Source organism: Hyla sarda, chromosome 3, assembly GCF_029499605.1.
Source record: "Hyla sarda isolate aHylSar1 chromosome 3, aHylSar1.hap1, whole genome shotgun sequence".
NCBI classification, from domain to species: domain Eukaryota; kingdom Metazoa; phylum Chordata; class Amphibia; order Anura; family Hylidae; genus Hyla; species Hyla sarda.
The window spans coordinates 175,366,162-175,388,258 of NC_079191.1; the positions used below are offsets into that span (position 1 = coordinate 175,366,162).

General features: G+C 44.2%; 1 protein-coding gene across 3 annotated transcripts in view; it reads left to right on the forward strand.

Moving 5' to 3' along the window:
• PDE6D (phosphodiesterase 6D) overlaps nt 1–22,097 on the forward strand; it is an 86,423-nt gene that overhangs the window by 59,422 nt on the left and 4,904 nt on the right. For 2 of the 3 annotated variants that reach the window (XR_008891191.1, XM_056565539.1), the window contains one exon: nt 3,302–6,530. The exons of the other annotated variant lie outside the window; for it this stretch is intronic. The gene's annotated coding sequence lies outside the window, so the exon portion shown is untranslated. Of the gene's footprint in view, nt 1–3,301; nt 6,531–22,097 lie in introns of those variants that run through there. 3 annotated transcript variants of the gene reach the window in all.

Consider the following 22,097-nt stretch of genomic DNA (forward strand, 5'->3'; position numbering starts at 1 on the left):
CCATCTTCAATGCCCTTGCTGATGGAAGGAGGCTTTCACTCAAAATCTCATGATACATGGTCCCATTCATTCTTTCCTTTGCATGGATCAGTCGTCCTGGTCCCTTAGCAGAAAAACTGCCTGAAAGCATGATGTTTCCACCCCTATGCTTCACAGTAGATATAGTGTTCTTTAGATTCAACTCAGCATTCTTTCTCCTCCAAATACGAGTTGAGTTTTTACCAAAAAGTTTTACTTTGGTGTCATCTGACCATATCACATTCTCCCAATGCTCTTCTGGATCATCCAAATGCTGTTTTTAGCAAACTTCAGATGGCCCCGGACATGTACTGGCTTAAGCAGGGGGGCAGGTCTGGCACTGCATGATTTGAGTCCCTGGTGGCATAGTGTGTTACTGATTGTAGCCTTTGTTACTTTGGTCCCAGCTCTCTGCAGGTCATTTACTAGGTTCATTCTTGTGATCATTTTGACACCACGGGGTGAGATCTTGCGTGGAGCCCCAGATCAAGGGAGATTATCAGTGGTCTTGTATGTCTTCCATTTTCCAATAATTGCTCCCACAGTTGATTTCTTCACACCAAGCTGCTTGCCTATTGCAGATTCAGTCTTCCCAGCCTGGTGCAGGTCTACAATTTTGTTTCTGGTGTAGTTTGACAGCACTTCGGTCTTGACCATAGTGGAGTTTGGAGTGTGACTGTTTGAGGTTGTGGACAGGTGTCTTTTATACTGATAACAAGTTCAAACAGGTGCCATTAATACATGTAAGGAGTGGAGGACTGAGGAGACTCTTAAAGAAGAAGTTACAGGTCTGTGAGAGCCAGAAATCTTGCTTGTTTGTAGGTGAACACTTACATTGATGTGATCTAAGGTGATACAACGTGCTCAACTCCAAGTGCAGTTGTGCACCTAAGTTGGAGTGGAGGACCTGCACCTATGGATCACAATGTGGTTTCACAACTGTGGTTAATGTATCCTTTGTTTGTAGGTGACCAAATACTTATTTTCCACCATAATTTGCAAATAAATTCTTTAAAAATCAGACAATGGGATTTTTATGGATCTTTTTTTTTTCTCATTATGTTTCTCATAGTTGAGGTATACCTATGATGAAAATTACAGGCCTCGCTCATCTTTTAAGAGGGAGAACTTGCACAATTGGTGACTGACTAAATACTTTTTTGCCCCACTGTATACAAAACAACAAAATACCCATCTCCCAAATCAACACTGAATAATACCAGTCATGTTAAATATTCAGTCCAATCTGCATGCAGCTTGGTTTAAATCAAAATGAGATCATCTCATTGATATATTAACTTAGTGTTTGGCATCTATTTCTATGCACACTCAAGTATGGACACACACTGAACTCCTAACCAAAATAAGCAGAGGCTTACATGAGTTAACAGATCACAGAATAATAGTTTTGCTGGGAAAATTCCTTTAAATTATTTAGTTATACTGACTCTCTTCTTGTAAACATTTACATAAATCAGCTCTGTTCCTACTTTTTTCAATGGAAGAAAGCCTGCAGACTATACTGCATTTTCAACGTGACGAAAAAAAGTTTTACTGGGCTTTACAAAATAAATGGCCAAACTATACATTATATCCTAATCTGTAGATGCCATCTCCAGCCTTTTTGCAGCTGGCAGGGATGGTCAGATGCTGAAAACAGTCTAATCTGTGGTTTTCCACTATTTGCATAACCCATATTGACATTAAAGGGAGTTGCGCAAAGGGCATAGCCCCACTAGCTGTGCTTTTTACGTACCTTTGAGAGTTATGTGAACAATGGAGATGCTGGTTTGCGCACTTCCCATGCCGATTTGGCTGCTTTCAGTGCCTGACCATCTTCTGGCTGCAAACAGGCTGTACAAGGCCATGCAAACCACGTTTTCTCCTTGTGGAAAAGCTCCTTTTTAGATGGATCTGCTGCTTTCTACTCCAAATGTTGGAAGAAGCAGCTAAAATTTGGCAAAGCGCTGAATACAGGGTTTTTGAAGACAAAAAAGTCTGTAAGATGCAGGTTTAAAGGGGTACTCGGGTGAAAACCTTTTTTCTTTTAAATCAACTGGTGGTAGAAAGTTAAACATATTTGTAAATTACTTCTATTAAAATTTTTTAATCCTTCCAGTACTTATTAGCTGCTGAATGCTACAGAGGAAATTCCTTTCGTTTCTTTTTGGAACACTGATGACATCACAAGCACAGTGCTCTCTGCTGACATCTCTGTCCATTTTAGCAACCATGCATAGCAGATGTATGCTAAGAGCAGCATGGTGGCTCAGTGGTTAGCAGTGCTGCCTTGCAGTGCTGGGGACTTGGGTTCAAATCCCACTAAGGACAACAATAAATAAAGCGTTATTATTATAATAATGTCAGCAGAGAGAACTGTGCTTGTGATGTCATCAGAGAGCATTCCAAAAAGAAAATAATTTCCTCTGTAGTATTCAGCAGCTAATAAGTACAGGAAGGATTAAGATTTTTTTAATAGAAGTAATTTACAAATATGTTTAACTTTCTGCCACCAGTTGAATTAAAAGAAAAAAGGTTTTCACCAGAGTACCCCTTTAACCAGTCACCACATAGTAGCGATTGTGTTTTTTGCAGTAGTAAGGACCTTTGTAAAACAATTAGCAGACCTGGTATGCTGATCTGACTTTTTTAAAGGGGTACTCCGGTGAAAAACTTATATTTTTTTTAAATCAACTGGTGCCAGAAAATTAAACAGATTTGTAAATTACTTCTATTAAAAAATCTTAATCCTTCCTGTAATTATTAGCTGCTGAATAAAACAGCGGAAATTATTTTCTTTTTGAAACACAGAGCTCTCTGCTGACATCACGAGCACAGTGCTCTCTGCTGACATGTCCATTTTAGGAACTGTCCAGAAAAGCATATGTTTGCTATGGGGATTTCCTTTTACTCTGGACAGTTCCTAAAATGGACAGAGATGTCAGCAGAGAGCACTGTGCTCATGATGTCAGCAGACAGCTCTGTGTTTCAAACGGAAAAGAATTTCCACTGTAGTATTCAGCAGCTAATAAGTACAGGAAGGATTAAGATTTTTTAATAGAAGTAATATACAAATATGTTTAACTTTCTGCCACCAGTTGATTTAAAAAAAAAAAAAAAAAAAGTTTTCACCAGAGTACCCCTTTAAATCTATTTCTCTAATTATGAAAATGTGCCCGGAGTTGCACTTTTTAAATTAAAATTTACATGTAATACACTGTACAGATTATATTATGTGCAGATTTATGTTAGGGTTCTTCTTATTTTGTATTTCACATTACAGCGTCGATGAAATGTGCAGGAGAGTTTGCCCACCCAGGCATGGAAAAGTTAGTTTATGAGGTGGAGCAAGTTTCCATTTTCTTGAGGCGTTATAAACTATGCCTTCTGGAGTGTATTAGTCAGTCACGATACCTTGGAGTACCAAGTTATGGTCTGTGGAAATAAAATGATGATTGGTGTTTTTTTAACAGGTGTTTTTTTTTAAATGTTTTTATTTATTTAATCCTGGGACGCAGAAGCTATACATCAATAAATGTCAGCATTTATAGGGCAGGATTTGTTTTCTTTTAACAAATGTCTGGATCATTTGCTTGTTTCTTTTTTAACATCTAGTTCTTTCTATTGATTGCTGGACCAAATATATAGATTCTATTGGCATAAGGCTGCCTAAACTTTGTGAAGCAAAGAATACATTGTATGCCTAGTGAACAAGATAAACATAAGAATCCAGAAATATATTTAAGATAGTTTTACAATAGAATAATTCAATGGTTCTTTCAGTGATTTTATAGAATAGAATCTAAAAAGAAATGTAAACAGGAGTCCTATGTATATGGTAGGATAAAGGGGGTTCAATAAAGATCTTTTTTTCTGCATAGTCTCTCTTAACAACTTAAATGGGCACCGTCATGAAATAAAAAAATTGATATGTTGTAGTACTTAAGTACTGCAACATATCTCTAATATACTTTAATTTAAAAAAAGTGATTTTAAACCAGTTTAAAATCACTTTTAAATTCGGCCACTAGGGGTCGCCCTCCTAGTGGCCGAATGCATTCGGCAGTGACGTCACTACAGAATTTTGACTCATTTAAGCCTGGCAATGAGTCGAAATTCAGTCACTGCGGTGCTCGCTCCCGCCTGTCAATCAGACAGGTGGGAGCGAGCGCTTTGAAGGAAAGTTACGTGTTCACCTATACAGTATGCCTCCAGTTTCCCCACTACAACTCCCAGCATGCCCTGACAGCCAATAGATGTCAGGGCAAGCTGGGAGTTGCAGTGGGGAAACAGCTGGAGGCACCCTGTATAGGTGAACTAAGGGCGGAAGTGTCGGCCCCAGCAGGCATCAGTGACATGGTGCCTGCTGGGGAAGTCTGCCTGGTAGACACTACCAGGCAGACAAAAGGCATTTTTAATATGTAAAAAAAATTAAAGGCAGGGAGGGGGTTAGGGATAGATGGGTAATAGGCAGGGACATAAAAAAGAAAAAAGGTGATGGTGGGAGCTACCCTTTAACTCCATATTATTGTTTCTTTTATCATTTACATATTTTAAAGTGTAAAATGGATTCGGAACATCTTCAGACCCTTTCGTTTTTTTTGTTTTTTTTAAATGTTATGTTGCGTCCTTTGTGCTAAAAAAAGAAATATAGTTTTCCCCATTGTTCTGTACTCAATACCCCATAATGACAAAGTGAAAACAAAATGGTTAAAAATCTTTGCTTATTTATTGAAAAGGAAAAATGGAAATATTGCATTGACATGATTATTCAGACCCTTTACTCAGTTGAAATATCTTTGGCAGCGATTACCTGTCTTTTTGAGTATGATGCCACAAGGGATTTGTTTATTGGTTTTTGCCATTCTTCTCTGTAGATCTACAAGCTCTTTCAGATTAGATGGGGACCATCAATACAGCCATTTTCAGGTCTCTCCAGTGGTGTTCCATTGGGCTCAAGTCAGGTCCAGAGAACTTTGGTTTAGGCTTTAATCTGGTTTCTCACAGTCTTTTTTTTTTTTTTTTGCCAAACTCCAGGCACACTTTCATGTGTCTCTTACTGAGAAGAAGTTTTATTCTGGTCATTTTGCAATGAAGCCCGGATTGGAGGAGTGTTGCATTGATGGTTGACCTTCTAGACATTTCTCTCATCTGCACCCAGGATGCTTGAAGCTCAGCCAGATTAACCATTGGCTTCTTGGTCACCTCTCTTATCAGTGCCTTTTCTCCTAATTTCTTAGGGGGAGATATCATTGTTCTCTTGGGAAAGTGTGTTTTGAAGCAATTTATTTTTGCTTTGGTTTTGCTTATGTGCGACATATTTATCATACTATGGAACAGGGGTTGATAAATTTGGCTCACATAATCAAATAACAATGGGGGAGATTTATCAAAACCTGCCCAAAGGTTTCCCATGGCAACCAATCAGATTGCTTCTTTCATTTTACAGAGGCCTTGTGCAAAATGAAAGAAGTGACCTGATTGGTTGGTATGGGCAACTTTTCCTCTGGACAGGTTTTGATAAATCTCCCCCAATATGATTTCTCCCTCCCCTTCTCTGCAAGTTTTCTGCATGAAAAGTCGCAGTAGCGACTATTTGGGTGACATTTGCGCTTGATAAATCTGCTACCACTGCAAAGTGAAAATTTAAATAGATATTTGAAATGTCATTTGTAGCTTTTTGCTTACAGCCAAAAGTTGCACAAAAGTGCTTTGGCGCACGTGACATTTCATGCGCCAAATAAAAGCAAAAAAAAAATAAAAGTTCTTTAAAACAATAATTAAATGTCCCCCTTAGTTTGGGGCAGCCAGCTCAAGGAAGATTCCTGGATGTTCCAAAGAATAATTGTAGCCACTGTGCTATTGGGAGCTTTCAGTGCAGCTGAAATGAAATTTGTACCTTTCTTTAGATATCTGCCTCCACACAATCCTGTTGTGCTCTACAGGCGGTTCTTTCCAACTCTTGGCTTGTTTTTTGCTCTGATATGGGTTGTCAGCTGTGAGATCTTATATAGATAGGGCTGTGTCTTTCCTGTCCAATCTTTCCTGTCCAATCAATTTACCTCAGGTTACTCCAATCAAGGTGTAGAAACATCTCAGAGATCAAGAGAAATGGGAGGTCCCCCAGAAGTAAATTTCAAGTGTCATAAACAAAGGTCTTAATATTTATGTCCATGTGAAATTTTAGTTTTTCTTATATATTTGGAAACATTTCTAAAATTCTGTTTTCACATTCTCATTATGGGACAGATTGATGAATTAATACTTTTTCCTCAACAATACAAAGAAATAAAAAGGGTCTGAAGACTTTCAGAATGCATTGTATATGAGGTATAGAAGTTGATGTAGTCATTTGCCCATATAGCCATTGTTAATCAAATACAAAAACAACTATTTATACCCAGATGGACAGAATTATCAATAATATTGCAGGCTTAAGTTCTGGCTGTATGTAAACATTGTTATTATGAGCAATATCTGTGAAACATTGATTAAAATGTCTCTCAGCTTGTGATAAAAGTCTCTTATTAATCATGGATATAACCTGCATAGATTCTGTTTTACCACTGTCACTTATCCCCTATCCACATGATATTATCAGTGTTTTATTCTAGTGTCAGCAGTTGGGCCCCTTGCAATCACGTATCCCCTACCCTGTGAAAAGAATTCAAGTAAAAGCCTTTTAAGAGTAAAAACCCTAAGACAAATCTGGCCACCAATTACAAAGTTGTAACTGGCAGACCACAGTGAGGAGCATGGGTTAAACGCATCCATGTTTTCATGTAGAGTGTATCACACAGGCTCAACATAGGGAGGACTGCACAGACAATTTAAGGGAAACTGACAGAAAAAAACATCCAGCAGTTCTTGAGAAATCCTTAGTAATGCATATTTGCAAATTAGGGTAAAATAGCAATGGGAGCATTATGATTGCTGTTTTGACACTCATAACGCCGCACTATCTCTCTCGTCCAACCCGTCTCTTAATTAATATTCACCTCCTCCTCAACTGAACATTGGTATGACATGTTGAGCCTGGTCCCTCATCACAGCTTCATTGCCAGTTGTAGCAAGTAGCATTGCATGTGCAAAGGTAAGCAAAGAAGCTCTGGCCTGGATCCGCACTTGGCGTGTTATGCTGAGAATTAAATGAGAAGGAGATGAATATTGATGAAGGGGTGAGTTCGATGGATGGGAGAGTGTGGTATTATCATTGCTAAAATTATCCTAATTTGTATTGCAAAGATTTTCTTAAGAACTACTGAAGTTCTTATACCCTATACACAGTATAAGTGATAAGTGTCTGATCGGAGAGGGATTGTCCAACCGCTGGAACCCCCTGTGATCTCCTGCCCGGCCACTGCTCCGTGCATGGAGCTGTTTGGAACACCGCACAAAGTGGAGGTCGACATGCCCCCTCCAAGCATCTCTATGGGAGAGCAAGGGATACATGAGCATTCTATCTCTGCCTCTCCAATAGAGATGCACGGAGGGGGCGTGTCGACCATTGACCTGTCACCGCAGTGGTTGCTCTGTGCAGGAGAAGACCCGGGGAGACCGGCAGGAGATCGGGGGGGTCCCAGCTGTCAGAACCCAGAGATCAGACACTTATCCTGCTGAGAGGGGTTAAGAACTTAAGTACCACAGTTCCCCATTAAGTGTCTGTCAGCACAAGTGAGCTGTGGCAGTAGATATAAGTACAGGAATGAAGATAAATTTATACAGATGTGGGCAAAATTGTTGTGATCCTTTTGTTAAGAACAGCAAACCCCACAATGCTCCCTAAAATAGCTTAAAACATTGCTTCTGAATTGTGGTTCAACAAAATATTTTTTTTAAACAAAATGATGGTACCCTAAAATTCTTATTCAGTTTTACAACCTTTTGAGGCAGTCACTGCAATCATGCAATTTAAAATTTTTAATTTTTCTACCTTTTTGAAGCTCTCTGCTTATAAAGAAAATAGACATAACAAATAAATTATATATTGATCTACTTTATATTTTCAGGGCCGCCATCATGGAGGTACAACCCGGAGCTTCTGGGGGCCCAGATGTCCCTGGAACTTTTTTTTTTTTAATTGCCTTGTCAGTGAGTGACTGCGACTTGGCCTCATAGTCCGGGGGGCCTGCACATTTCTTTCTATTAAATTACTTCTTTCTAGGACACGGGCCCCTTAAGAGTAATGGCAGGGTCGGACAGGCCAGGGGCTGATGGGAGTAGAGACGTCACGTGCCCCGCGCAGGCATGCACGTCTACTCCAATCACCTGACCTGTCCTTGCCTATGTCCCCACGCGATCTCCAGCAGAGAGGATCCTCAGTGACAGGAGCAGGCCTTGAGCTGTGTAAGGGGCCCTGAAATTTCTGATGGCAGTCCTGTATATTTTCATCATGAAGTTGCCATGTTTTTACTGTTGGAAGAAATCAGAGGGCTTCAAAGTTCAGCAGCAATTTTCCACAAAATTTTCAAAATCTGAATTTTTCAGGGACCAGTTCAGTTTTGAAGTGGATTTGAAGGGCCTTCATATTAGAAACACCCCATAAATTATCCCATTATAGGGGGGCGGAGCCTAGCCGCGGACTGGTATGGACGTCTGAGCCTGCAGCTCTCCCGTCCGACTGAGAGAAAGCACCTATAACTCCATCCATTTCTAGCCTGCGATGGTCAAATACGGCAAACAAGCCACTGCTGACCCTGGTGACTCACCCAGACCTGGAAGAGGACAGACAGAGATGGCCAAATTCTTTAAAAAGAAAGGAGGCATCTCTCCCGCCAGGCAGCCCAAGATGGCGCCGGACGCGAGCAGCCAGAGAGACTCCATGGAGGAAGCGGAACAAGACACCGACACAGAGGGAGCCTCTCCTGCGATGGTGACCCAGCAATTCTTAAAGTCCTTCATGAAGAAGGCCCTCGCCCAGGCAGTGAAGCCGGTCCTGGCGGAGCTAGCTGACATCAAGGCGGAAGTACTATCGATCGGCCACAGAACGGAGGCGCTGGAGACGGCCTGCTCCTCACTCACCTCGCACTCCTCGGCCCTTGCAGACCGCACGGAACAACTGGAGATGCACATCAACTCCGCATATGCCTTAATAGAAGACCAGGAGAATCGGAGTCGCAGGAAGAACATAAGATTTAAAGGTATCCCCGAGACCTGGGCTAACGAGGCACTCCGCAAAGTCGCGCTTGACATCTTTGCGACTCTCCTGGGGAGAGAGCGGGCAGACCACGTTGTGATAGAGAGGATCCACAGGGCCCTGCGACCGAAGCCAAGACCAGCAGACCCACCAAGAGATGTCGTCTGTGGCCTCTTGTCCTACGTGGACACTGCGGCCATCCTCCAAGCTGCCAGGGTACAACACCCAGTGAAATACGAAGGAGAAGAGATTGCCCTTTACCAAGATATTGCTCCCTCAACCCTTGCAAAGCGGAGATTGCTAAAACCGCTCCTCGAGAGTTTGAGAGCCCGGGGCCTACAATATGCGTGGCTCTTTCCATTTGGGCTATCTATTAATCACAATGGCCGTAGACTCATAGTACGAACCCCGGCAGACCTACAGGGAATATGGGCCGTCCTGGACATTCCGCCTGTCGAGGTTCCCTCCTGGCTCCCGATCTCTGACCTGCGCTCTCTCCCAGACCTGCCGCGACCTGAGGACTGGAAGGTGGTCTCCCGCACTAAAGCAGGAAAATTAAAGAAGACCCCGCAGAAGGAGACCCCTCCACCACGTTGAATCCTGCCGAGGGGTCTTGGTTTCTCTCTACCCCTCAAGCCGACGCGAACCTCGAGAATCTCCGTTGGACATGTCTCATGCGGCTGGTGCCGCTAAGGTTTGCTTACCTTGCCACCCCCCCCCCCTTCACCTGGGGAGGACTGTTTGCTGTTTACCTGTTGGTTGAACTGGTTGCACCCCATTACCCACCGGAGCTCACCTGGGGAGCTTACCTTGCCACCCCCCCCCTCACCTGGGGAGGACTGTTTGCTGTTTACCTGTTGGTTGAACTGGTTGCACCCCATTACCCACTGGAGCTGCCCCTATGCATATGACAGCACTTGCCTGGTTGACCCCCCCCCCTCCCCCCCCCCCACCCTAGCTCCCACCACCTTCTCTCCCCTCCCCCCCCCCCCCTTTTTTTTTTTCCCCTTTCTATCGCTACTTTTATAGCAGGATAGCTCTGTGCACCACACCAGATTCTTTGGTTGCTCCTGCACTCGAGCACCGAGTTGTTTGCCACTTACTTTCATATTGCTATACATCGCATTAGATACCCTTCCCCCCACCCCCCCTTTTCCTTTCCCATGTCACAATCCCCCCCCCCCCTCCCCTCCCTCTACACGACTTAACATTGGATGCTTGTTATACATGCTCGAACAGCAGGTTACCATCGAGCTCTCAGACGACACTCAGAGATTATTGGTATACTATTGCTTATTCCATGTACTGTATTAGGTTCGAGGTGTTTTCTAATGCTTTATGTCTGAACCACCCCCCCCCCCCCTTTTTTCCCCGCCTTTTCCCTACCTCCCCTATCTCTCCTTCCTCCTTCCCTCCGACCCTACCCTAATCTCCCCCCCCCCTCTCTCTCCCAACCAGTCCCAATATCCCATTTTCCTACGGTGCAGCTTGACTACACCCCTCATAGACCCCTCCTCTGGAGCCCTATATTTCCCATTACCCCTTGATACCTGACTTTTACCTGAAACAACCTCCCATAGCCTTCTCCATCCAGGTTTATTATGGCCGTGGACTCGGCAATACAGTCTGACATACACTAGGGATCGGGTATCCCAGTTTTGAACAACGACCGTGTTTGACCACTAAGTGCCTTAAGGTGCACATCTCTCTAGTCTATCACAGACTAGGCGTACCTGTTGCCACCCCCTGAGATTAGGTAACTCACCGTATCTCAGTTACTTACTTCTCTTCGCCCCACTCACACGAGTGGGATCTTTCTCCTACTTTACTCCCTCTCCCCCTTTTATCCTCCCCCCCCCCTTTTTTCTTTTCTTCACTACCCCCCCCACCCCCCCCTTTTCTGACCCTCTGCGGTTCCTCTCCCCCTCTCTACCCCTGACCCTTTGCCTGCTCCCCTTTGTTCACCACCCCCCCCACCCCAATCCCTCCTGTTGACGTGTAATGGTTGATATCACGCTAGTCTCCTATAATGTCAGAGGCTTGAATTCCCCTGAAAAACGACACCATGTTGTGGATCAGCTTAGAAGATTAAAGGCCTCCATAGCTTTTCTACAAGAGACCCACATTAGAAGGGATAAACCCCCCAAGCTCCCCACTAAATATTTTAACCAGTGGTTTCATTCCTGCCACGGGACCTCGGCGTCTAAAGGGGTGTCGATTGCGATTCACAAATCCCTGCCGGTCAAGGTGCTTCATCAGCATACAGACTCGGAGGGTAGATTCCTCTTTCTGCGTATCCAGATACACCAGTCTAAGTACACGCTGGCTAATATCTATGCCCCCAACCACGCTCAGGTCCCCTGGTTGATTCAAACCTTAGCTGACCTTAAACTGTACGCAGAGGGGCCAATCATCCTGGGGTCGGATCTTAATGTAGCTTTGAACCCCTGCTTGGACTCATCGTCTGGTGTGTCCCACATTTCACGGAGACTGCTAGCTAGACTGCTCACTAAACTGTCTGATTTATCCCTCTTAGATCCCTGGAGAACTCGGAACCCTTCCGTCAAAGATTTTTCGTATTACTCGGCTACGCACAGGACGTACCAAAGACTGGATTACCTGCTCATCCACACCTCTCTCCTGCCGACTGTGATGTCCACAGGTATTGAACCGATCACGATATCAGACCATGCCCCTATCTTTCTAACTATATCTCTCACTGACAGCACTCCTCCCACTTTCACCTGGAGACTGAACGAAAGGATCCTTGAGCACCCACTAGCTTTCCCTGACATTCTAAAACATTTGCAGATGTATTTTACTGAAAATGCAGGATCTGGACCTCCACCGCCGATGGTGTGGGAGGCCCACAAGGCCTACATACGAGGCATCCTCATCTCCTGGGGATCCAAACTAAACAAAGATTACAGGAAAAGGTTAGACAAATTATTACACGACATATCCACTCTTGAGAGGGTTCATAAACGCTCCCAGCTAGAGGCCACTTTGACAGAACTCAATGCGTTGAGGGAGGAGCTTACTAAACACCTATATGAGCGCTCCTCTAAGGCATACCTGCACCACAGACATAAATTATACGCACACGGAGACAAAGGAGGCCGCCTAATGTCCACACTCATCAAAAAGGCTAGAACCAAGCAACACATACATGAAATAAAAGATAGGAATGGCTTAACACAAACATCCACTCCCCTCATTGCGAAGGCTTTCCACAGCTTTTATGAATCCCTGTATAACCTCAACCCCCTCAGGGGGCAGACGTTGACCAGACCCTCTCGGAAGCTCGATCTCGCTTCCTGGCTGAATTGGACTTGCCCACTTTGCCCTCAGCAATGTCTTCTACCCTCTTAGACCCTGTTACCCCCGAAGAAGTTAGGAAGGTGATACTATCTTTTCCCCCGGGAAGAAGCCCTGGACCCGATGGTCTGTCGTTAATATACTACAAGAAATTCATCGATACCTTACTCCCACATCTCACTGACACATGCAACTCACTCCTGGGAGGGGGATCTTGGCCAAAACAGTCGCAAGAGGCCCACATCACACTTATCGCTAAGGAGGGCAAAGACCCGAGCGATTGTGGTAGCTACAGACCCATATCGCTCCTCAACATAGATCTGAAGATATGGGCTAAATTACTTTCTATGCGCATTAAAAAGCTTCTCCCACTTGATTGCACCAGACCAGTCCGGCTTTGTCCCGGGCCGCGAAGGTAGGTCTAACACTTTCAAGCTCTTGGCCTCCATACAACATGCTCATGACGAACATATACCTCTGGTCCTTCTCGGTGTAGATGCCGAGAAGGCTTTTGACAGAGTTAGCTGGTCGTTTATGAAGGATGTTCTCCAGAAATTTGGCTTCCCCCCACCCTTTATTGCTGCTATCTTTTCCCTGTACTCTAGCCCTTACGCCTCTCTAATGGTCAATGACACGTTATCCCTACCCTTTCACATCACCAACGGCACCAGGCAGGGGTGTCCCCTGTCCCCTACTTTGTTTATTTTAGTTATGGAATCCCTTCTTCAAAAAATAAGACAACATGAGGGGGTGAGGGGTGTACTTACACCTGATGGTGAACTAAAAACCCTAGCATTCGCAGATGACTTACTCTTCCTCCTCACCTGTCCAGAGGAGGGTCTCCCCTGCCTGGTCTCGCTATTTACAGAATTTGGTCGCATATCTAACTACAAAATCAATATAACTAAATCAGAACTCTTAAATATTTCTCTCCCAGCAGCAAGAGTCAAAGACCTCAAACTGCTCTCCCCGTTCCCGTGGGCGCCTTCCTCCCTGAAGTACTTAGGGGTTCGCGTTACTCCTACACTAGCTGAACTATACAATGCTAACTTTAAACCTCTAGTGGAGGATATCCAAGCCCTATTGAAGGAATATGACTTTCCCCTCATCTCCTGGATAGGAAGGAGGAATGTCCTCCAGACTTATGTTGTTCCCAAAATAACATATAAACTCCAAATGCTTCCGATAGCCCTTCCCCCAGCCTTCTTCTCTGCGATCAGGAAGTTGCTCTCTTCATACTTATGGAAACACAAAACACCTAGATTAGCACACTCTCTCTTGTCCAAACCATCTGTTAAAGGGGGAATAGGGATTCCCGATATTTCAGCTATTTACAAAACAATACAGCTTAGAAGATGGATTCACTCCCAACCGCATCTCCGGACTTCCTCCGACCCACATCACTTTTCTGAGTGGGAGTGGGCCCGTTGGGTTTGTGGAGAAGACTTCATCAAAGCGCTATGGGTCACCAAACACAAACATCTCTCTCGGTCATCCTACTCCCACCTATTTCTTGGTCTTTCATCTGTTTGGCACTCTCTAGCTCCAGCTCTCTCCCCTCCTGTCTCTCCTATTCTCCCCGCTGGTCTGATACCGTTGATTGGAGGTTGTAACTACTCGACATATTCCTCTCTATGGGAGAAATTAAATTCCTACACAGTCGAACAGGTCTTTGTGGACGGAAGGGTTCCGACAACAGATGAATTTCGATCACTCCTACCCTCTTGCCGTCTCTCCTTCCTTCACCTAGAACACATGAAACACTGCTGTACGCTTTTCTTGCGAACAGTGGGAAGGCTTAGAGAGCCCACTGAATTCGAGAGATCTCTCACTGTTCAATCAGCGAGACTACACAAATTATCTTCTATCAGGAAACTACTAGCTGATACTTTGACGACCACTAAACCAACCTATCTCATCTCGTGGGAGAGAGAGCTAAACATTTCTCTCTCCACCGAGGAGACCGAATACATTCTCACTCATTCCCAAGGCTTCTCCAGATGTATTAGACTGAGAGAAATGCATTACAAATTGCTGTCTAGATGGCATAGGACTCCTGAGTTCTTACACCTTCATGGTCTCTCCTCCTCCGGGCTTTGCTGGAGATGTGAGAAACACACAGGCACCCACACCCACATATGGTGGACTTGCACCACCATAGCTGGGTATTGGCTGGAGAGAAATTAATGCTATTTTGCATACCTCGCTTACACTTAACCCAGAGATGGTTATCCTAGGTAGACCATCCGATTTGTACCGCCCTCACAGAGACCTCTTGTTAACTCACCTGCTAGCGGCCGCAAAGTCCCTGATACCTTTAAAGTGGTTGAGTCCTACCCCACCTTCCCTGATCGAGTGGAAGGCTAAGGTCCATCAGATCTGTCAATTTGAGGAGATGTCCCATAGAGCGAACAGAACGCATGATAAATTTCTACGGATTTGGTCTCCGTGGCTATTACACCAGGTCAACCATTGACGTCGTCCTTATCCCCCCCCCCCCTCCCCTCCTATACTTTCCTCTTCCTATCCCCCCCCCCCCCTCCCCTCCCTCTACCCTTTATCTCTTTCTCTTCTTTCTCTTCCCCAGTTTACCCACTTTGTTTATGCATGATACCTCCTGAGGTCCAATCGTTACCTCCACGATATATTGCATATGTTTTCATGCACAGCTATTAATGTTATGGAATGTTTCCTCAAAATTGTAATCTGGAACTTCTATGTTTTAAGACTTGGAAAGCAATAAAAAGTTTATTGAGAAAAAAAAAAAATTATCCCATTATATAAACTGCATCCCTCAAAGTATTCAAAATGACATTCAGAAAGTTTAACCCTTTAGGTGTTTCACAGAAATAGCAGCAAAGTGAAGGAGAAAATTCTAAATCTTCATTTTTTTCACTCTCATGTTCTTGTAGACCTAGTTTTTGAAATTTTACAAGGGGTAAAAGGAGAAAAAGAACCTCAAAATGTGTAACCCAATTTCTCTCGAATAAGGAAATACCTCATGTGTATGTAAAGTGTTCGGCGGGCACAGTAGAGGGCTCAGAAGCAAAGGAGCGACAATGGGATTTTGGAGAGTGAGTTTTTCTGAAATGGTTTTTGGGGGGCATATTACATTTAGGAAGCCCCTATGGTGCCAGAACAGCAAAAAAAAAAAAACACATGGCATACTATTTTGGAAACTACACCCCTCAAGGGACGTAACAAGGGGTACAGTGAGCCTTAAAGGACAACTACAGCGGTATGACACCTATCCCCTATCCACAGGATAGGGGATACGTGTTTGATTGCGGGGGGTCCGACAGCTGGGACCCCCGCAATCTCCCTAACGGGGCGCCGCCATTAGCGCTCATGGTGAGCGCTAAGGCGCGTAGCGTCGACGGTGACGCCCCGTCTCATCCACGTCCCCATACAGTTCTATGGGGGAGACGGGGAGGCACGAACGCTGCCTCCCCGCCTCTCCCATAGAGATGTATGGAGGAGGCGTGCCGGATGCAATGTCATGCTGCGGCCGGCATGCCCCCTGCACGGGACAGCCAAAGGCTCGTACAGGAGATCACAGGGGGTCCCAGCGGTCGGACCCCCCGCGATCAAACACTTATCCCCTATCCTGTGGATAGGGGATAAGTGTTAATCACGCTGCAGATGTCCTTTAACACCCCACAGGTGTTTGACGACTTTTTCTTAAAGTCAGATGTGTAAATTCATTTTTTTTTCCCACTAAAATGGTGGTTTTCCCCAAAATTTTTAATTTTTACAAGGGGTAATAGGAGAAAATGCCCCCCAAAATTTCGAACCCCATCTCTTCTGAGTATCGAAATACCCCAAGTGTGGACGTCAAGTGCACTGCAGGCACACTACAATGCTTAGAAGAGAAGAAGTCACATTTGGCTTTTGGAAAGCAAATTTTGCTGAAATGGTTTTTGGGGGGCATGTCACATTTAGGAAGCTCCTATGGTGCCAGAACAGCAAAAAAAAACACATGGCATACTATTTTGGAAACTACACCCCTCAAGGAACGTAACAAGGGGTACAGTGAGCCTTAACACAAATGACAAATTTCCTCTAAAGTTGGACGTGAAAATGAAAATGCAGGTGTGACCCAAAATTTTACATTTTCATGAGGGGTAATAGGAGAAAAAGACTCCCAAAATTTGTGACCCCATTTGTTCTGAGTATGGAAAAACCCCATATGTGGATGTAAAGTGCTCTGTGGGCGAACTACAATTCTCAGAAGAGAAGGAGCGCATTGAGCTTTGGAGAGAGAATTTGGTTTGAATATGTCGGGGGCCATGTGCATTTACAAAGCCCCCGTGGTGCCAGAACAGTGGACCCCCCCCCCCCCCCGCCACACACACACACGTGACCTAATTTTGGAAACTACACACCTCACAGAATTTAATAAGGGGTGCAGTGAGCATTTATTGGCGTTTGACAGATCTTTGGAACATTGGGCGGTGCATATGAAAAATTTTATTTTTCATTTTTACAGACACTGTCCCAAAAATCTGTCAGACACCTGTGGGATGTAAATGCGCACTGCACCCCTTATTAAATTCTGTCAGGGGTGTAGTTTCCAAAATGGGCTCACATGGGGGGGGATCCATTGTTCTGGCACTGTGGGGGGTTTGTAAACACATGGCCTTCAATTTCGGACACATCCTCTCTCCAAAAGCCAATGGCGTTCCTTCTCTTCTGAGCATTGTAGTTCACCGGCAGAGCACTTTACATCCACATATGGGGTATGTTCTTACTAAGAAGAAATGGGGCTGCAAATTATGGGGGGCATTTTTTCCTATTCTCCCTTGTGAAAATGAAAAATGTAGGTTAACACCAGAATTTTAGTGAAAAAAACTTTTTTCTTTCATTTTCACATCCAACTTTAACGAAAATTTGTCAAACACCTGTGGGGTGTTAAGGCTCAATATACCCATTGTTACATTTCGTGAGGGGTGTAGTTTCCAGAATGGGGTCACATGTGGGTATTTATTGTTTTGTGTTTGTCAGAACCACTGTAAAATCGGCCACCACTGTGCAAATCATCAATTTAGACCTCAAATGTGCATAGTGCGCTCTCACTTCTGAGCCATGTTGTGCACCCGCAGAGCACTTTACACCCACATACGGGGTAGTTCCATACTCAGGAGGAATTGCGTTACAAATGTTGAGGGTCTTTTTTTTCCTTTTACCGCATGGGAAAATGAAAAGTATGGGGCAATACCAGCATGTTAGTGTAAAAATTTTTATTTTTTACACTAACATGCTGGTGTAGACCCCAACTTTACCTTTTCATAAGGGGTAAAAGGAGAAAAAGACCCCCAAAATTTGTAACTCAATTTCTCCCAAGTACGGAAATATCCCATATGTGGTACTAAACTGTTGCCTTGAAATACGTCAGGGCTCCAAAGTGAGAGAGCGCCATGTGCATTTGAGGCCTATTTTGGGGATTTGCATCCATTACCAAAATACCCTACGGCAGTGTTATCCAAACAGGGTGTCTCCAGCTGTTGCCAAATTCCCAGCATGCCTTAACAGTCAGTGGCTGTCCAGCAATACTGAAAGCTGTTGTTTTTCAACAGCTGGAGGCTCCGTTTTGGAAACAGTGCCGTACAAGACTTTTTTTTTTATATATCTTTATTGGGGGGGGGGTGACACTGTGTAAGGGTATATGTAGTGTTTTACTTTTTATTTTGTGTAGTGTAGTGTTTTTAGGGTACATTCACACGGGCGGGGGTTTACAGTGAGTTTCTCGCTGGGAGTTTGAGCTGAGGTGGAAAATTTGCCAGGGGGGGGGGAACCCTCCAGCTGTTGCAAAACTACAACTCCCAGCATGCACTGGTAGATCCTACATGCTGAGAGTTGTAGTTTTGCAACAGCTGGAGGTTCATTGGTTGGGCAACACTGAGAGTTTGTTACTTAAAGGGGTACTCCGGTGGAAAACTTTTTTTAAATCAACTGATGCCAGAAAGGTAAACAGATTTGTAAATCACTTCTATTAAAAAATCTTAATCCTTCCAGTACGTATTAGCTGCTGAATACTACAGAGGAAATTCTTTTATTTTTGGAACACAGTGCTCTCTGCTGACATCTCTTGTCCATTTTAGGAACTGTCCAGAGCAGCATATGTTTTCTATGGGGATTTTCTCCTACTCTGGACAGTTCTTAAAATGGACAGGTGTCATGTCAGCAGAGAGCTCTGTGTTCCAAAAAGAAAAGAATTTCCTCTGTAGTATTCAGCAGCTAATAAGTACTGAAAGGATTAAGATTTTTTTATAGAAGTTATTTACAAATCTGTTTAACTTTCTGGCACCAGTTGATTAAAAAGAAAAAGCTTTCCACTGAAGTACCCCTTTAACTCAGTGTTTTGCAACCAGTGTGCCTCCAGCAGTTGCAAAACTAGAACGCCCAGCATGTACAGTGCATGCTGGGAGTTGTATTTTTGCAACAGCTGGTGGCACATTGGTTGGGAACCACTGAGTTAGGATACAAACTCTGTTTCACAACCAATGTGTCTCCAGCTGTTGCAAAACTGCAATACTCAGCATGCATTGACAGTCGAAGGGCATGCTGAGAGTTGTAGTTTTGCAACAGCTGGAGGCACACTGCGACAACTCCCAGCATGCCCTTTGGTAGTCTCTGCATGCTGGGAGTTGTAGTTATGCAACAGCTGGATGCACACTTTTTCATAGAAAAAATGTGCCTACAGCTGTTGCATAACTACAACCCCCAGAATGCACAGACTACCAAAGGGCATGCTGGGAGTTGTAGTTGCAACTCATGTACATGCTGAGAATTGTTGCTAAGCAACAGCAGGAGGTGAACAGGCCTCACCTCCTGCTGTATCCTGCCGCTGCTGCTGCCACCGCTCCTGCTGCCAGAACTACCCGCTCCTGGACCCCCGCCGAACTCTGGACAGGTAAGGGATCTCCGCCTGCCCCAAGCACCGCCCAGCACGGCAGTGATTGGTTGATCATTCCGACCGATCAATCACGTGATCGTGAGGTGATACCTGCTGGGTAAGGGTGAATGGGGCTGCCCCATTCACCCTTTTTTTCTGGGTCACCAGAGACCCGATTGACCCGGAATCACCGCAAATCGCTGGTCTGAATTGACATTGACATGGGGGGGGGGGGGTTTCAGGACCCCCCCATGGGTTTGCACGGGATGCCTGCTGAATGATTTCAGCAGGCATCCTGGTCCTGTCTCCGCCCGGCGGGGACCGAAATTCCCAAGGGCGTACAGGTATACGCCCTGGGTCCTTAACCCCTTAGCGACGCAGGACGTAAATGTACGTCCTGGTGAGCTGGTGCTTAACGCACGAGGACGTACATTTACATCCTAAGCATAACTGCGAGCATCGGAGCGATGCAGGTCGGTAATGGCGGACATCCGTGATCGCGCGGATGTCCGCCATTAACCCCTCAGATGCCGTGATCAATACAGATCACGGCATCTGCAGCATCGCGGTCACTAAAATGGATGATCGGATCGCCTGCAGCGCTGCCGCGGCGATCCGATCATCCAGCACGGCAGACGGAGGTCCCCTCACCTGGCTTCGCTGCCTTCCACAGGTCTTATGCTCTGGTCTGTGATCGAGCAGACCAGAGCAGAAGATGACCGTTAATACTGATCAGTGTGCTATGTCCTATACATAGCACTGAACAGTATTAGCAATCAAATGATTGCTATAAATAGTCCCCTATGGGGGCTATTAAAGTGTAAAAATAAAAGTAAAAAAATGTGAAAAAAACCCTCCCCATATAAAAACGTAAATTGTCCCATTTTCCCTATTTCACCCCCAAAAAGTGTAAAAACAAAATAAAATAAAATAAATTTATATACATATTTGGTATCGCCGCGTGCGTAAATATCCGAACTATTAAAATAAAATGTTAATGATACTGTACGGTGAACGTAAAAAAAAAGTCCAAAATAGCTGCTTTTTTATAACATTTTATTCCCCAAAAAAAATGTATAAAAATGTATTAAAAGTTTAATTTAATATAAGCAAATATGGTATCAATAAAAAGTACAGATCACGGCGCAAAAAAATGGGAGGACATTGGCGGCAAAGAAGCTCAGTTTCATTGAAGTGAATAGAGCCAAGTTGTAATACTACACCCAACCTGGAGACAGACAGGGAGCGTTTTTTATTTTTTAATTATCTTTGTTTTTTGATTCCTGGATAACCCATTAAGCACACAGCCAAGAGAGCATAGGATTAGCTTAGGGACCACTCTATAAATGTCCTTGAGTGCCCCAGCCAGTGCCCTGACTTCAAACCAGTTGGAGCCAAGCCAGCTAGAAACCTGAAAATCCAACCTGACCTGAAGAATAGCAAAAAAAATTACCAAAACAGGTGTTTACCTTTTGTGGTATCATACACAAGAAGACTGTAATCACTGCTAAAGGTGCTTGAGCTTAGGCTACTTTCACACTGCCACAGTGCCGCGACCTGAAACGGCTTTTAGGCTCTTTTTTTTTTTCCTTCAGCCTTTAATGGCCGTTATAGGGACGGAGTACAACGGCAATAATGGCTCCCGATGGATCCCTTTTACTATAATGGGATTCTTTGTGACCCTTTATTTTGAAGCGGGAGAAAAAGACGGCACCTGCATTAATTTTTTTCCCGCTATTACCCTGGGCTCCACCAACTGCAATGTGAAGGAAGCTAGCAATGCAAGCAGAAGATCCTACATGAAGGAAGATTGTGCCTGACAGCGGGGGACAGTATGCGTACAATTATAAACTGTGTGGTACTGACTGAAATACTTTGAAGGCACTGTGTAGTACTGCTACACAGTGTCCCCAAAATATATCAGTGTCAAACTATGCCCCTATATATAGTAGTGCTTTATATTGACGGAACTTTGTGGCTTCGCTATATATTAGGGGCACCACAAACGCCAACTTGTTGCACTGTTCTGGGACGCCGGTGAATAAAAAAAAAAAAAAAACTTTAATTGGCTCATAATGATTCTTTTTTATTTTGTGGTGGGGGGGGATGATGTATTTTATGTATTTATTTTTGTTCTTTTCTATTCCCGATATGATGATTTATTATTTTGTAATGCTTGTATATTGGAGGTGGTGCAGCTCAATCAATATTCTAACCTGAGGTTAACCGGTATGGTCTAATAACCCCAAAACCAAAAATCTAAAAAAAAAACGTATATAATCAAGAGAATTATATAACCGGTCCTCAAAGGGTAGTTGGAAAAAAGCAGATGATATAGCAGAGAATAGAAAATAGGTAGACAGAAATATGAAATCATAAAAAATATGAATAAATATTAATGATATTGCTAAAATGTACCTTGATAAAAAAAAATAATGAATATTAACCCCTTAAGGACATAGGGCGTATCCATACGCCCCCGTTTCCAAGTCCTTAAGGACCGAGGGCGTATGGATACGCCCTGAGCATTTCCGGCCCCCACCGCTAGCCGGAGGGGAGCCGGAGCCGGATGCCTGCTGAAATCGTTCAGCAGGCATCCCGGCATATCGCCCAGGGGGGTCATTATGTCCCCCCATGTCGGCGATTGCCGCAGATCGCTGGACAATTCAGTCCAGCGATCTGCGGCGGAATCCGGGTCAATCGGGTCTCCAGTGACCCGATGACCCGGAA